The sequence below is a fragment of the Anomaloglossus baeobatrachus genome, chromosome 5 (genome assembly GCF_048569485.1).
Source record: "Anomaloglossus baeobatrachus isolate aAnoBae1 chromosome 5, aAnoBae1.hap1, whole genome shotgun sequence".
NCBI lineage: Eukaryota > Metazoa > Chordata > Amphibia > Anura > Aromobatidae > Anomaloglossus > Anomaloglossus baeobatrachus.
Window position 1 is genome coordinate 406563749 of NC_134357.1, and position 14359 is coordinate 406578107.

A 14359-nucleotide genomic window follows, 5' to 3' on the forward strand; every position below is an offset into this window, starting at 1 on the left:
AACCTCCTCTGAACTCCTCACAGCTAGAGGACTACTTCCCAACTCTCTCCTCACTGACTACACTACTCACCTCCCCTCCCTGACCCCCCAAGTGGGCGACTCTATTACACTCAAGCCGTCCACTGGTGTGCCTCGTGGGTGTGATGTAATGTGTATCTAGGATTTGATTTGCTGTTGGAGGCAACACCATAAGATAGGGACCCAGAACCATGAGGGACTTGGAATACTGCACGGAAGGGCAGCTTGTGCAGTACTCTGTGATGACCTGATAGTCCAGGGATGTCACACAGACTGAGAAGGATAAAAAAGAGGATATGATAGTTTTGAACAAGAGAGTGAAAGGGGAAGATTACATATGTTTTGAATTTCCCCTGGGAGCTCACTTGAAGAAGGAGGTGAAAGAGAAGATCTGGAAGGATGAATGTGTGCCGCCCCGCGTCAGCAGCCGGGCTGCTCGGATCCGGATCCGCGGTGGCTCGAGGGATCTCCGGACCCGGGGGCCGGGGTCGCGCAGCCACTCGGAATAAAGAGGGAATATTTACACGGGGAGTTATGTTTGAAGTTCGTGATGCCACCCGTGGTGTGTGGTAAGGTGGAGTACCACCGCTGCAGTTGGGAGTACCCGGTGGCGATGGTGTGGGCAGCCAGGTGTTTAACCCCTCTACGGGTAGGGGGAATGCCACGGGACTCGGTGAGGGTAACGTGGAGGTGCCGTTAGGACGATAAGGGTCACTTGTGTACTCACTCTCAGTCCAATAACGCTGACACCGACAACTGTGGCAAACCAAAGTTCTTGACACCGCTGCCGCTGGGAGGGAGCACACCTGTATCCCGTGCCCGTTGGTGTTGCCTGTTAGTCTGTGACCTCTGCCTTGGCACCTCGTCTTTCAGTTGGTCCCTTTAGTGTGAAATTGATCGGGTCCCACTCACCGTTATGGCTAATTGGGTGAGCTTGCTCTCAGGGTTCACGCTTGGGATTTTCTGGACCATGTGAGTGGAAAGTCCTATCCCCCTCGCTGCGCTAGTACCCCGATTTTGGAGCGGGTGGAGAACGGATTTTGAAGGCAAATTGCCAGGACGCCTGAAGCTCCTTTCTGACTTAGGGTCCACGTACCCCGTCACGCTCTGGCCCCTGCCGGATGATGGCATAAGGCCACCAGCTGTCCTCCTCGACAGTCCGTGCCCCTTGTCACGATCCCCTGTGACCGGGGTCCAGCTCCTACCAGGCCCAGACCAACATCTGCCACCTAGTAGTTCCAAGAAGCACAGCTCCCGACCTCCTCTCACTTTCACCTCCAACACTACACTGTTCTGGTCCTGACACTCCTCACCTCACCTTAACATAACCCCCAAGTGGGTGACCCTATTCCACTCAGGCTGTCCACTGGTGTGTCTGGTGGGTGTGGTGCAGAGTGTTCCTAGGATTTGATTAGCTTTTTCTTGGCAACACCAAAGGTCAGGGACTCCTGCAAGGAGGAGGTGGATACTGCGCAAAAGGTCAGATTTCACAATACCCTGTGACGACCTGACAGACCAGGGCGTCATATTCCCCCTTGGTTAAACGTAGCTCGTACCCGAGCTACAGGACATTAGAGGTTTCTTTATTTATTTTTTTTAACTGTAGAAAAAAAGGTAAGAAAAGGTTAACATTTTTATTTACACTTTCATCCCACATCAGGGAGGCTTGTCACTTAAACATTACCAACTTTGTAAAGAGTTCATCTCCTCAACAGTGGGACGCTACCGGTTTCAATGGTAGCGGAGACTCAACCTGCTCCGTTGCAGCCTCTACTCACGACGGTCCAGTCCCAATGTTCCGGATCCCGTTAACGCGCCACCCAAACAACCTGACCCGCTGCATACCTATGGTGGGTCCGTGACAAGGTTAAGGTCCCGGGCATTGTGTTAGACGACTCTGGTGGGCACAGGAGGTGCAACTATATACAAAACACAAGTTCGTGTTTGTCACGCCAGTCCTGTGACCGTGGTCCATTTTTACTAAATATAAAAACTTAACAGACTCCATTTGCTGGGTGTACACATTTTAGCAATCGTCTCGCAAATCTGGTAACTTTTACTCTTTTCATAAAAATTGGTTAATTAGGCACTTATTTTGCTAACATTTTCTACATGAAAAAAACTATTAAAAACAACAAACGAAAGCTCCAATACCTAACAATTCTATGGCATCCTCAAACCACTGGTATTTTCCACATTTTTCAAATTACCGGGTCCCGTAGCCACGCCTACTTGCGACTACATACCATCGACAGCGGCACAAATTCTTCTTCAGGCATCGCATGCTTGGTCACCTCCAGGGCATACCAGCCCCGCTCTCCGCAATGCCAGGTGTAGGTGAACATTTCTTCGGGTTGGAGGTTGCGCTCGGGGTACCCCCAGGGTAGGTGCGGTGCCACGTCCCGTCGAGACACGAACACCCCAGCTGTGAGGCCTGCTTCTCCGATGAAACCCCACCCTTGCTCGGGGTCAAACCGATCCACCGTGGTCCTTTAACTCGTGAAGCAGCGCTCCTCACCTGCTCCTTTTCTGCTCTGTTGCGAGCGGCAAGCTCTCGTCGTCGCCGGTTTCGGCTTGTGATTAATGCTTGTAACTGCTAGTGATGTCGTTCCCAGTAGGGGGTATCAGCGTCCGGCCTCAGCTCCCTAGCTGGCTCTGGTTTTACATGGACTTTTGCGGCCCCAACAGCCGTCGGGATGCCGCGCGGCAGTGGAACTGGGAGATCTTTAGGTTCCACTTCCGCATCTGCAGATTGAAGGACCGACTGCTCTGCAGCTGGGGTTGCAGGGTCCGGGTGCTCCACCTCTGAGGACGGGCCCGGTGATGTGCCCGGGTCTGGTCTGGCCAGGGTCCGGATGATTGTTGTCATGTCAGGGATGAGGGACAGCACTGGGATTATTGCAGCTGGTGATTTACTTAAAGGCACCGAAGGTTCCGCTGCCGGGGTTGTAGTGGGCAGCTCGGCATCCGCCCAGGACAAGGTAGAGGACGGTAGAGTGCTCACCGCGTGCGGGGGCGGTCCGGATCCCTCAGCCTCTGTGGCCGGATTTGGGCAATCAGTAGGGACTGGGTAACCGCTTACTCTCTCTTCACGTGGGATTTTGATCTCAAAAGCTCACACCGCCATCGCCAGGCTCCTCATCTCTTCCTTCCAGTGATTCAAGATAAACAGGAACTGCGTCCGCATCCTTCGGCACAGCTGCTCTGTCTCCTCCTCAATCCAAGTCACGGTCCCGGGAATAGCACGTTCCAGTGACCAGTCTCGTTCCCCCATCTTGCCTCTGCGTTGTCCAGGAATGTTATGGCAGAGTCCTGGTTTCCCTGCTTCTCATCCGCTGTAATTACATTTAGGCACGCCCCCTTGGTTTTCACTCAGCACTCCTTCGCGCGCTGTGGCCCTCTGGGAATTTCCAGTTCTGGACTCATACTCAGGACGAAGGGCGGGCTTCCGCTTCACGCTCTTTCGCTGGGAAGATGGCGTTTTGGCGCAAAAAGATGGCAGAAAATGGCAGACTTGGCGGGAAAAGGAATTTTTGACTCCCGTTTTTTGGCTCTAAGGCGCACGTCACCCAGGTAAGTGGGTCCTGCTCGAATCTTGTTTGTGACGCTAACGTTTCCAGGATGTGCCGCCCCCGTGTCAGCAGCCGGGCTGCTCAGATCTGGATCCGCGGTGGCTCGAGGGATCTCCGGACCCGGAGGCTGGGGTCGCGTGGCCACTCGGAATAAAGGGGGAAAATTTACACGGGGAGTTATGTTTGAAGTTTGTGACGCCACCCGTGGTGTGTGGTAAGGTAAGGTGGAGTACTACCGCTACAGTTGGGAGTACCTGGTGGCGATGGTGTGGGCAGCCAGGTGTTTAACCCCTGCACGGGTAGGGGGAATGCCCCAGGACTCGGTGAGGGCAACAGAGAGGTGCCGTTGGGACAGTAAGGGTCACTTGTGTACTCACTCAGTCCAATAACGCTGATGTACCGCCCCGCGCTCGGCTGCAGCTGAGCCGCTCGGATCCGGGCTCATGTGTCTGTGGCTCGAGCGTCTCCGGACCGGGGGTCACGTCGTTCTGTAAAGGGGTCTGGTGTGTCGAGTGGGGGTTTTGGATTAGATTTAGAGTTTGTGACGCCACCCACGGGTTGTGGTGAATGTAGGCACCACAGCTGCCGGTTAATGGGCACCCCGGGGGAGATGTTGGGGGCAGCTTGTGATGTTAACCCCTCCGTGGGCAGGGGATGGTGGCCCCGGGACCCGGATGTTGTGGGGCAGTGTCGCGGGCCCAGTAGTACTCACTCGAACAAACACACGGGAGTCTCTGGTAAACCAAACGGTGGATAGTCTGTGCCCGCAGCCGGTCGCTTTGGTCCCCAAACGGTTGGTGGTGTCCGTCTTCTCCTGCACCTTTTTGGCGTGTACGTCGGGAGAGCCCGTTGCCCGCAGGCGCTGGCCCGGTGGATCTTTGGTGGTGGCCGTTATCCGGAATCGGTCGGCTGTTGCCTTCTTTCGGGACTTTGGGTGGGGAAGGACCTAGAGTCCAGACCTCAATCAGTTAACGGGGTCCGGTAGATTCGGGACCACGTTTCAGGGTCTGAGTACCCCCACTGTGCTCCGGTTTCCAGCTGGTTCCCCGGTTCGGTACCGGCGGGCCACTACCCTGTCCCAGCTACCTACGGTTCCACCAGGACTGTGTTCCTGTCTCCTGCAGATGGCCACCACCGTCTGCCTCCTGGTCAAAGTGCCCGGGTTCCTACCCAAGGCACAGACAGATTTTTACTCCTCACTCCACTTTACCACTACTCCACTCCACTGTCCCAACTCATCTTCTGACGTGTTTTCCTGCCTCTGGGCATGTGAACTCCTGGGGGGCGTGGCCAACCGCCAGGCTCCGCCCAAATGGTGTGGACATCAAACCCAGAGGGAGGTAACCAGGGTTTTAATGGGTTGGCTGCTGTCACCTTATTTGGGGATGGGAGTAGTGCATGGGGCTAACTGTGACTACCTGGCTAGTCCAGGGCGTCACACTCACCCTTGGTTTAATGCAGACCGTCCGCGGGCTGACTGACCACCACCGGTTTATTTTGTAACTGAAAAGATAAGAAAACAGAACATAATGCAATTATAATAACAGTTTTTTACATAAGCACACTTTAGTAATCATCCCTTTACGGGAGGCAGGTTTCTTAAATGTTACAAACATTTTTATTAACGGGACCGGGACCGGGTCCTTCTGTTTGCCCACCCAAGCAAACCTAGCCTTGATGCTGCCTCTAAAAACACAGGTCAGCATCCCTTTTCCCCAGTCCAGGGATCAGGCCCAAGTCCAGGTATTGCCCACAACGGGCCGGGTACAAAGTTCCATACCCGGCAGTCTCTCAGAGGCCCCACGTCCAGGGAACCACTGACCCGGAGGCTTGTCACCGGTTGCACAGGTGACGGGACCCCGGCCTACTCTGCCGCAGGCCCTTCCTGGCAGCAGTGGTCCCTCACGTTACCACACACCGTGGGTGGCGTCACGAAAACTATCCAAAACAACCCCCCCTTTTATTTCGAGAGGCCACGCGACCCCGTCTCGGGTCCGGAGACCCCTCGAGTCACTGCGGATCCAGATCTGAGCAGCCCGTCGGCTGTCGCGGGGGTGGCACACCCTCGAAAAACTTAGCGTCGCGAACAGGATGCGTGCAGGACCCACTAACCTGGGTGACGTGCCCCTTGAAAAGGGAAAGTCGCGATCCAAAATCCATTTTTCCGCGACGCCCGCCATTTTTCCGCTATTTTCGCACCAAAAACGCCATCTTTTTGGAAAAGGGCGCAAAGCTGAAACCCCGCCCTTCGTGTTCAGCCTGAAACAGTAACCGAAAGTTCCCAGAGGGCCACAGAGCGCAAAAGAGTGCTGGGAGAAAACCAAGGGGGCGCGCAAAGATGTCGGCTCCAGATGACAGGAATGTGGCAGTGCAGCCTCCACCCGATCAGGGTAACGCTGATGCTGCGGGTGTCGCCCCGGCTGCAGACGCATTAGCACAGGCGCCAGAAGCTGTTGCGCCGATCCTGCCCATAACTCTGCTCTATGTACCGGGCGCGGCCTGGCTTCCCCAGTATGATGGCCGCCCAGACGCGCTACCGGGATTCAAGCGGAAGATCAGCAATGTGCTTGACATGTATGCTTTGAATGGACGGCAGCGGGCCTCGGTAGTACTCAGGCAACTAACCGGCGTGGTGGAACTGGAAGTGGAGATCTGGACAGAGGCGGATCGGGTCTCCGTAACCACCACTTTCCAGAGGCTGGGAGCTGCATTTGAGACCCGTACGGAGGCTGAGCTGCGGATGAGGTTCTACAGTTGTAAACAGCGTCCCCAAGATAGCATCAGGGACTATGCCTTGAAACTACAGGCAGCGCTGTGGATCCTAAGGCTAACTAACAACATTGGTGAGCCGGAGGGGAACAGAATGTTAGTGGAGCAGTTTCTGCAGGGTCTGGAGTCAGTGGAGGACCGCAAACAGTTGCGGCTGTAGGCCTTGGAACACCCTGCTTTGGACTTTGCTACATTAAAAGAACAAGCGATTAAGGCCCTGCAGCCCCCAGAGGCACCTGACTCCCCCCTCCCAGCGCGGCAAGTAGAAGCATCCCCGCTGCAAGTGAGGGCACCTGCACTGGCCCTGCCTGCACCGTCCCTACCAACCGGGCCTGAAACCAGCGATCTGTCTACTCTGGTGCAGCAGCTGACTCGAGACGTCGCCCGGATCCTAGAAGCTATGCAACTTAAGACCAGAGCCACCTCGTCAAAGGTAACTCAACTGGCCGATTCCCCTGAGGATGTTCCATGGATGATGAGGAGGACCTCCACTTACAAAGGACAGAGCGGCGACCGGTACAGCCCACCTGTCTGTTTCAAGTGCAGCAAGACCGGCCCCTATGCCAAGAGCTGTCCTTGAAACAAGCAACCCCTGGGGCCAAGGGCATATCCCCAGGAATAAATTACCAAGGCCCAGCTGACTGGAGAGGGCGGTATGTCGGAGGAAGACCCATCGTTTCCATCACCCTGGACGGGATCCCGACCTCGACACTTCTCGATACCGCCTCTCAGGTAACAACTATCCCTTAGGCCTGCGACACACATCCGTTCCGCCAGTACGTGTTTGGTACGTTTTTGCACATACCGGCGGCACAGAGACACGTAGACCAATGCTACCCTATGGTAGCAGGCACACACACGTAAAACCACATGGAACGTGTGTCCGTGTCGTTTGTTCGTGTGTGCGTTTTTCTACACGGTCGAGATGTCGGTTTTTCGCCGGCAACACGCAGGCACAGACCCGCTAAAGTCAATGGGTCTGGGCCTGCACGGCACACGTAGCAGGTCCGTGTGCAACACGTACCGTCCGTGTGCATTTTTAATCCAAACATCAGCTACACTTGTTAGTCTATCAGGTCAATTGAAGGTCATTAATTATGGCGCCAAAGACTCATATCCTGTCTCATTTGCAATCCAGACGGCAGCTGGGCACCTGTCCTCTCACTGCAGGGGGAAACTGAGCACTCTGAACACATGTAGTCAGAATGGCACCAAGGATAGATACAAAGAGGCTGATTGGGGAAGTAGAGAGGCATCCAGAGTTATGGGACACACGTGTGGATGGATACCACGACAGGTTGATGATGGAGAGAGCCTGGATGTCTGTGGCTGAACAAGTCTACCCCAGGAATGGATGGTCTCAATGCACCCCTGGGAGGAAAGCTAAATATGGTGAGTACAGACATTTTCATGGCCTCTATCCTTACCTAAATGTGCTCAATCAGTAGGCAGAATGTCTATATATTGAAACAGAATATTATTCATGTATTAATGGTCCTGACTCATTTTGAGCAACACCGGAGACACACATACAGTAACGTTTGGTTATTTTTGGATTGATAGCAGTGTCCGCTTTTTTTTTAGCTGATTACATGGAAATATGACCTGTCATGCATTTAATGCACTTCACACAGACATTACAGGTTGTAAAACCAACTCGCCTGGATGTACACATAGTTACAGACCTATATAGTTTAGTTCTGAAAGCTACATCCATATACAGAATGGTAGGCCAATATATGTCTGCTATAGTTGTTTAATGGTTTGTTTGAAAGTATGTATTGACTAAATGTTTTTTAATGGATTGTTTTGTGGACATATGTGAACATATGGCAATGCATGTGTGGCGCCCTGGACAAGCCAGGTCGTCACAAAACGACACCAACACACCCCACACCCCGTCTAGGCACACCAAAGTCAAACAAAAACCCTTGTTGCCTTCCTCCAGGGGCTGATGTCCACACCAGGGGGTGGGCCAGGCGGTTGGTCCCGCCCACCGAGGAGTACACAGTCCTGGAGGCGGGAAAACAGATGAGATTAGTTTAGGAGTTGGAGAAGTGAGGAGTGAAGTGGTAGAGGAGCAGTCTGAAGTTGGTCCGGGTGTGTGGCCCGGACGGTACAGCAGGGTTGGCAGACGGTGGTGACCGTCTGCAGGAGAGGCTGATTGGAGCAGACCGTAAGGACCGTGGATGGGCGGTGGCCCAGCGGTACCGGACCGGCGAGCAAAGAGAAGCCAGGACCATCCGGCAGGGCTTACGGACCCCGACAAGGCTAGGAGTCACCGTTGAATTTGTCAAATCCGTTAGCGAAGGGAACCTCCTGGGTTTCCCAGCAGTTAACCTGGTATTGCAGTACCTCCAGGACCGGTGCACCCCTTCTTAACCCAGTTTCCAAAAGCAGAACTCAATTCACCTGATCAATATTAACCCGATTAATGAATTGAAAGAAAGCAAACCCCTTCATATGCACCTCAATTTAGCCCATCACTTTTGACACTTTCCCCCTTTTTTATCTTTCACACTTTTTACTTGCTTTATTCATCCAAAAGCTGCGCCAAATAGCAAACTCATCTCCACTCAACTTGACCAACTCTGCTATGTCCCATGCAGTATCTTGTTCTCAATCTTATCTACAGCATTTGCAATTGAATGGAATAGATCCCTTTTGGACAAAGTGGATTCAGCTGCTGCTGCAGTGACTGCAGGTGTGAGGAGAAGATCTAGAATTGGCATCAGGTGCAATCTATCTATCTATCTATCAACTTCCACTTCAATTAAAGTTACCTGTTTATTCCTACCATGCATTGTTTTTTGGTGTTTTCTCTGAGCAATGATGATCTTTTCCCTGATCTGCTGGCTCCCTCTCCTGGAGGAAGAGTTTGCTTGCTCTTGGACTTTCAAAAAGAGAGGTCATGATAGACATTTAGCTTCTGAGCCCAACTGGGGACAGGCATGGGTGATGAATGTGTTGCAACCTGCTGCGAAGCCTGATACTGCAACATAAGTAACGTCTAATACTAAGAATGGGTGGCCTATGAAAGAATTAGTACTTTCATTAACCATACTTAAATGGCTAATTGGGAAAAGACAAACTGTAAAAAGCCCTCTCAGAAAGCCCCCCTCTAACCTTTGTTAGTAAGCTTTTCTGTAGTCTGCCTATTGTTGATTTATTTTCCGTTTGAACAGTGCACAACATGAAGAGACGGAACACTGACATCACAATAGCGCTGCTGCCTAGAAAGCCAGTTGCGCAGCAGAAGTTGCGCTTTGGGTGGGATGGTGGGCTAGGGGAAGGAGGGGGCAAACACTTTTCTTCCCGGGTGGTAGGGGGATGACAGGGGAAGAAATGCGGGTGGTGGGAGGGTTACAAAGGGCAGGGATTGGGAGCTAGGAGGGGAAGAGAAAAGATTAGGGTTTGGGGATGGTGGAAGGGTTTTCTACGGGTAAGGATGGCAAACGGTGGCAGTGGCGGAAAGTCAGGCAGCCTGTCCTGTCCTGTCCTGTCCTGTCTTGTCTGTCTTTTTGTATCATGAATTGGAAAGACCGCAAGAGGGAGGGGAGGTGCTTGTGCCCAAAAGGAGGTGTTATTCAGATTCATTGCAGTGGGCGGCGGCTGCAAAACGCACCATTCTTCTTGTTTTTGCTCTGCAAAACAGAATTTTCAAGGGTTGGCTTGGGTGACAAAATGTCTTCTGTAGGCGTGGGTTTGTCTCCCTCTTCCTAAGATGTGTCCGACATAGGCCAGAGTGCCACCCATGGCCGAAACCAATTCGGGTTATTGCTTCTTGGCCGTTTGTCTAAGATCAAGTGTAGTTTCGGAGGACGCTACCTTGGTCGGTGCTGGAAGGTGCCTGGGATTGCACGACTGCCGGCCTTGGGGGAGTATGTGCGCCTTCTGGTGACACATAGCCCTCTTGTGCCGGACGGTTCCCAGTCAACGAGGGGCGATCACCTTTGTTATTTTGAAGTCCTGCCGAAATAAAAAAAAAATCTGTTCTTATCAGTTTAATATCTGATACGTCCCCTATCTGGGGACCATATATAAAATAGATTTTTAGAACAGGGAGATGAAAAAGAGCTTGCTCTGTCCACTCCACGCATTGACCTGGTATTGCAGTACCTCCAGGACCGGTGCACCCCTTCTTAACCCAGTTTCCAGAAGCAGAACTCAATTCACCTGATCAATATTAACCCGATTAATGAATTGAAAGAAAGAAAACCACTTCATATGCACCTCAATTTAGTCCATCACTTTTGACACTTTCACCCTTTTTTTTATCTTTCACACTTTTTACTTGCTTTATTCATTCAAAAGCTGTGCCAAATAGCAAACTCATCTCCACTCAACTTGACCAACTCTGCTATGTCCCGTGTAGTATCTTGTTCTCAATCTTATCTAGATCATTTGCAATTGAATGGAATAGATCCCTTTTGGACAAAGTGGATTCAGCTGCTGCTGCAGAGACTGCAGGTGTGAGGAGAAGATCTAGAATTGGCATCAGGTGCTATCTATCTATTTATCTATCAACTTCCACTCCAATGAAAGTTTCCTGTTTATTCCTACCATGCATTGTTTTTTGGTGTTTTCTTTGAGCAATGATGATCTTTTCCCTGATCTGTTGGCTCCCTCTCCTGGAGTAAGAGTTTGCTTGCTCTTGGACTTTCCAAAAGAGAGGTCATGATAGACATTTAGCTTCTGAGCCCAACTGGGGACAGGCATGGGTGATGAATGTGTTGCAACCTGCTGCGAAGCCTGATACTGCAACATAAGTAACGTCAAATACTAAGAATTGGCGGCCTATGAAAGAATTAGTACTTTCATTAAGCATACTTAAATGGCTAATTGGGAAAAGACAAACTGTAAAAAGCCCTCTCAGAAAGCCCCTCTCTAATAGAGTTGAGCACGGTTCGAAGTTCGCCAGTTCGCGGTTCGAGTGATTTTGGGGGCTGTTCTAGTTTGAACTAGAACTCGAGCTTTTTGCTAAAGCTCTATAGTTCGAGTTACGTTCGAGAACGGTTCTAGCAGCAAAATCAGGGCTTTTTACAGCTACAGTGTGCAGGAGCCATCGCTGGCAGCCTGCGGTAAGCTGATAACCAAGATAAACATCGAATATCCAAGCAAAGCGCTTTGGTTAGTAACCCGATATTTACCCTGGTTACGCTTGCAGGGAGCCGATACTTCCCCGCTCAGCTCGCTCCACCCCTTCCTGCACTCAACATGTACACACACACACACACACTCACACTCACCTGTCCCCAGCCATGCAGTCCCCGGTACTGACATCCTCAGTGCCACATGGCCCCGCTAGGCTCCACCCACTTTGCACTCTGCCGCCCGCACACATGGCCCCGCTAGGCTCCGCCCACCTAACATCCACAAGCAAAGCCCCGCTAGACTCCACCCACCTCGCACCCGCTCAAATTACCTTGCTAGGCTCCGCCCACCTCGCACCACACACATAGCCTCGCTTGGCTCCGCCCACCTCGCACCCGCACACAATACCACGCTAGGCTCCGCCCATCTCGCACCCGCACAAATTACCCCGCTAGGCTCCAGCCACCTGGCACCGGACACATAGCCCCGGTAGGCTCCGCCCACCTCGCACCCACACACATTACCCTGCTAGGCTCCACCCACCTTGCACCGCACACATAGCCCCGCTAGGCTCCGCCCACCTCACATCGCACACATTACCCCGCTAGGCTCCGCCCACCTCACACCCGCACACATTACCCCGCTAGGCTCCGCCCATCTCGCACCGAACCCATAGCCCCGCTAGGCTCCGCCCACCTCACATCGCACACATTACCCCGCTAGGCTCCGCCCACCTCACACCTGCACACATTACCCCGCTAGGCTCCGCCCATCTCGCACCGAACCCATAGCCCCGCTAGACTCCGCCCACCTCGCACCGCACACATTACCCCGCTAGGCCCCGCCCACCTCACAACACACACAGAGCCCCGCTAGGCTCCGCCCACCTCACACCCGCACACATTACCCCGCTAGGCTCTGCCCACCTCGCACCGCACACATAGCCCCGCTAGGCTCCGCCCACCTTGCACCGCACACATGGCCCCACTTGACTCCGCCCACCTCGCACCCACACACATTACTTCGCTAGGCTCCGCCCACCTCGCACCGCACACATAGCCCTGCTAGGCTCCGCCCACCTCGCACCGCACACATTACCCCGCTTGGCTCCGCCCACCTCGCACCCGCACACATTACCCTGCTAGGCTCCGCCCACCTCGCACCGCACACATAGCCCTGCTAGGCTCCGCCCACCTCGCACCCGTACACATTACCTCGCTACGCTCCACCCACCTCGCACCGCACACATAGCCCCGCTAGTCTCCGCCCATCTCGCACCCGCACACATTACCTCGCTAGGCTCTGCCCACCTCGCACCGCACACATAGCCCCGCTAGGCTCCGCCCACCTCACACCCGCACACACTACTTTGCTTGGCTCTGCCCACCTTGCACCACACACATAGCCCCGCTAGGCTCTGCCCACCTCGCTCCACACACATTACCCCGCTAAGCTCCGTCCACCTCGCACATGCACACATTACCCCGCCACGCTCCGCCCACCTCGCACCGCACACATAGCCTCGCTAGGCTCCGCCCACCTCGCACTACACACATTACCCCGCTAGGCTCCTCCCACCTCGCACCTGCACACATTACCTCCCTAGGCTCTGCCCATCTTGCACCGCACAGATGGCTTCGCTTGGCTCCGCCCACCTCGCACCCGCACACATTATCCCGCTAGGCTTCGCCCACCTCGCACCGCACACATAGCCCCGTTAGGCTCTGCCCACCTTGCACCGCACACATTACCCCGCTAAGCTCCGTCCACCTCGCACATGCACACATTACCCCGCCATGCTCCGCCCACCTCGCACCGCACACATTACCGCGCTAGGCTCCGCCCATCTTGCACCACACACATGGCTTCGCTTGGCTCCGCCCACCTCGCACCCGCACACATTATCCCGCTAGGCTTCGCCCACCTCGCACCGCACACATAGGCCCGTTAGGCTCTGCCCACCTTGCACCGCACACATTACCACGCTAAGCTCCGTCCACCTCGCACATGCACACATTAGCCCGCCATGCTCCGCCCACCTCGCACCGCACACATTACCGCGCTAGGCTCCGCCCACCTCGCACCACACACATTACCGCGCTAGGCTCCGCCCATCTTGCACCACACACATGGCTTCGCTTGGCTCCGCCCACCTTGCACCAGCACACATTACCCTGCTAGGCTCCACCCACCTCGCACAACACACATAGCCCCGCTAGGCTCCACCCACCTTGCACCCGCACACATTACCTCGCTAGGCTCCGCCCACCTTGCACCCGCACACATTACCTCGCTAGGCTCCGCCCACCTTGCACCGCACACATGGCCCCGCTCGGCTTACCTGCGGTGATGAAGTCCTGCCCTCCCTACCTCAGCGCTGACACTGTCCTCCATGGCTGCCGCTTCACATCTGTCACTGCGGCCCAAGACTGTTACTAGCGGTGACGTCACGGGCCGCTCGCGATACTTGGCTGTGAAGGTGATTGAAGTCAGTGTGCAGTATTAACAGTGCAGGAGATCAGCGCAGGTAATGTACCTCGCTCCTGACAGCAGCACTTGTCATGCCCTGCAGTGACCTGGGCTGACCTTCTGATGTTAGCTCAGGTCACTGCATTGCTCACCCAGCCAAAGGGGAACATTCTGTTCTTCATTGGCTGGGACAGTGACTATGGTATGGATCGTCATGGTAACCGCTTAGATTACAGCAGACCTGGAATTGTTATTCTTTCTGATAAATTGGTGAAAGATGTAATGTGTTGGGGAGTGTTTTTTCAAATAAAAATGTGTTTGTCGTCTATTTTTTTTTTATTACTGACTGGGTTGGTGATGTCGGGTATCTGATAGACGCCCGACCACACCAACCCCTGGTTGGCTTGATGCCAAGTGACATTAAACATCTGGTATTA

The 14359-nt window shown here is 53.8% G+C and overlaps 1 non-coding gene across 1 annotated transcript; it reads left to right on the forward strand.

Annotated features, from left to right (window-relative positions):
• The first annotated feature begins 10305 nt into the window (after positions 1 to 10305).
• LOC142313422 (U2 spliceosomal RNA) lies at positions 10306 to 10500 on the forward strand. Its single transcript, XR_012754459.1, has one exon. It is a non-coding gene; the product is annotated as a U2 spliceosomal RNA (small nuclear RNA).
• The last annotated feature ends 3859 nt before the right edge of the window (positions 10501 to 14359 follow it).